The following is a 3,178-nucleotide window of genomic DNA, read 5'->3' on the forward strand; positions in this document are numbered from 1 at the left end:
TTCTACCACCACAAAAAAGCAATAAAAAGCAAATTTCAAAGCCATTTTGCCCCGTCTTCGCTGTGCATGTGCTCCCAGGCGGGGGTTTACCAAGGAACGACCCCCAACCATTCCCCCGCCCTAACTTTTCCTTCCTTTCCTCTGCGTAACGCTGTGGCCACAGATTGTGTGGAATGCAATTAGAGCGCCTAAATTAAGTAGTAATGGAGAACCAGGTCTCCCTACCAGTGTTGCCCTGGCAACGAGCGCTCACAACACCGCCTCTAGTAGTTTTGCTACTTTATCTGCAAAATGCACAATTGAGCTTTAAACCAGCTCTCTGTCTGCAGGAGGCAGGCAGGGCAGAGGATAAAGGATGGGAGGGGAGACGGTGATTGGGAGTGGGGGGGGCGAACAGCTGCGTGCTAGGAGGTTCCTCTGCATCTTGTGATATTGCCGGCCGTCAAATATTTATTCCACAAACTGTCTAATGCGGCGTGATGCGCTCACCGTGTGCGGATGAGGGCCAGATTTCAAAGACCCCCTCAAAGGATGACGTGTGTTCGGCGAGCTTTGATTGCGCGGCTCCCCCTCCAGTCGCAGCGCGACGTGACAGAGAGGAGAGAGGCTTCACTTTGTAAACAGCCTGTAGTCACAGGGCCTTGTTGACTAATGTGACAAAAGCTGTGTGAATTGTAGGCACGCAGTGGATTTTCATCAGGAAGCGCAGATTTTAGGAAATGGGATTAAAGTCGAGCGAAGGTGCAATCACACCTGCAGACTTCAGTCTCGGCAGAGAAAGTTTACTTTGTTGCATTCTTGCAGTCGGCTCGTTTAGGCTCACACTTCTCAATTTACAGGTGAACAAGGACTTGTAAAACTCACGTGAAGTATTTGACATAGAATTAGACATTCTTGTCTCTCGAGGTGAGACAAGGTTTTGGCAGCAAAAGAAGTTGAATAAATTATTTGCTGACACAGTTGAGCTTTTCTGGTGTTTAGCTAAAAGATGCCTGCAGTAACTTCCACTCGATAAAAACTAGTGCGATTATGGTGGAATACCTTATCTTATACTGGGCCTCAGTGTTCCCCCTTATGGTTTCTTCTGTTTGCAAAAAGCCAGTTTAGCTTTTCTCCCCTTAAGTGAACTTTATTCTGATTGGATGCCCCTCACAAATAGTTTTGAAAAGCAAGTGGGTGGGGCTTCTCTGCCCCAGTTAGTCCTACAGAGATACCCTCACACATTATACAGCCTCTAAAGCCAACTGTCTAAAAGGTCTAGCAGAGGATGGCTTCGATCCATAAACTTGTGGGTTATGGGCCAGTTATGCTGCGACACTCTGCTGAAAAATCACCCCAGGTGGGATTTGAACCCACAATCCCTGGCTTAGGAGGCCAGTGCCCTATCCATTAGGCCACTGGGGCTAGACATGCCCTTTAAACACGCTGTGATTGTTCAGTGTACAGCTGGTATATTGTGAATAGCAGATGAATGGAGAGCTCAGAGAACAGCACAGGAGCTGTGCTCTCAGCTCCACTTTGTTTGAGCGTCATTTCTGTTCCTGTGGAGACTCATGAAACCTCACAAGGACCAGGGAGAAACTAAGATTTTTATAATTAAATATTAAGAAGTTTAACTTGGTACTAGCAAGGTATACTAAAGTGCATGGTGAGTGCACACATGACAGAAAACTAGAAAAAGCTTAATAAGCCCACTTTAAATTTAGCATATAAACAACTGAGTGAGACATCACTCCCATCCTGAAACACCTCCCTCTCTTCACCCATGTCTCAAACACCACACATGATCTGCATAGCTGCACTACCTTGGACAAGACAATTTTATAAAGTTTTTCACAGTTAACCTGACCCACAAAGACTGTCTTTAAAGTGGATTTCTACTCAACCATGTACAGTCCCTCAGTTTAAGTTCACGGGAAGCTAAATCAAACCCTGTGTACTGGTAGAGTGAGCCACATGGAGTTAATGGAGAGAATATGACCTTACATCTGCCGCGTGAGCAAATACATAACAGGTGTGTTCTGTATTATTTACCTGCCAGTCAGTTCTGAACCAAGGATGCACAATACAAGACCGGTTGTGTTGAAAATCAGATTTAAGTTAAGATAACTGGGCCACCTTGTCGCCCTCGGGGGCCTCAATCCTGCAGATGTCAGTGTAGGTTCACATCTGCATACAAATGCACAAACTTTTTTTTTCCTCCCCTTTTACATTTCTCACACAACAGCTGTGTGCATTTAAAGATGACCAGGTGCCACAGATTTTTAATTTAGATGGACACAGACACACCATCAAACAGAAACACAGGCCAGAGTGGGCAGGACGCACAGGTGCTGTGCAAACTTCTGACTGTAGCTGTGCCAAGAGGATGTCCCAAACACAGAGAGAACAAGCGTATGGCCCACACATGCTGAATAGTGTCTTTCACTAAAACAGCCTCTCTGCAGAAGACAAAATATTTCAGAAGGGAATCCATGTGTTTTTACTCACATGGAAACCATTTTTCTTTGTTGGTAATTTGTACTATTAAAAAAGAAGAGGGGGTGGTGGGGGGTAGTATTGCATCTGAAAAAATGACTGGACACATTTGGAGCAGCTGGGCGGGTTGTGTACTGTGCAAAGGTAAAGTGTTTGAATGAATGGGTCTGAGTGACTGTGCTGTTGCTAGACTGCATTTTTGAAAAGCAGTGATTTTTTAAAGCAGCCATAATTTATTTACTGGGCTCCAAACTGGCCCCAAGCTGTCCTTTGTTGTAATGTTAGCTCGCCTGCTATCCTGGACAAACAGCTGCCTATCTAACATGACAAAGCAATGCTTACTATGAATACGTTTATCATCAAAACTCCCGGGTGGTTATAATTTCGCTTGTAGTTTAAGTACTTTAACAGCTACAAACTAGCCACTGAGGCAGCCCAGCTAATCGATAAATAGCTGACATTAGCTCAGTTATACAATCCTGTGCAAAACTAAGCTTACCCCATCATTCATTAGCTTGTAGAACTCCCTTTAACGACAACACTTTGTAGTGTCCCTTTTCTATATGACTTTATCAGTCTCTCAAATTGTTGCGGGGGAATATTGTCCCACTCTTTGTTTAGTCAGTTCATTGCGGTTTGCAGGCATTTATTTATGCACAACTTTCTTAAGGTCCCACCAAGCATTTCAGTCAGGTTGAGG

General features: G+C 44.6%; 1 non-coding gene across 1 annotated transcript; it reads right to left on the bottom strand.

Annotated features, from left to right (window-relative positions):
- Positions 1-1,331: 1,331 nt before the first annotated feature.
- trnar-ccu (transfer RNA arginine (anticodon CCU)) lies at positions 1,332-1,404 on the bottom strand. Its single transcript has one exon. It is a non-coding gene; the product is annotated as a tRNA-Arg (tRNA).
- Between the last annotated feature and the right edge of the window lie 1,774 nt (positions 1,405-3,178).

The sequence above is a fragment of the Rhamphochromis longiceps genome, linkage group LG23 (genome assembly GCF_057381845.1).
Source record: "Rhamphochromis longiceps isolate RC_006_pf linkage group LG23, R_longiceps_female_GT1.1, whole genome shotgun sequence".
Classification (NCBI taxonomy): domain Eukaryota; kingdom Metazoa; phylum Chordata; class Actinopteri; order Cichliformes; family Cichlidae; genus Rhamphochromis; species Rhamphochromis longiceps.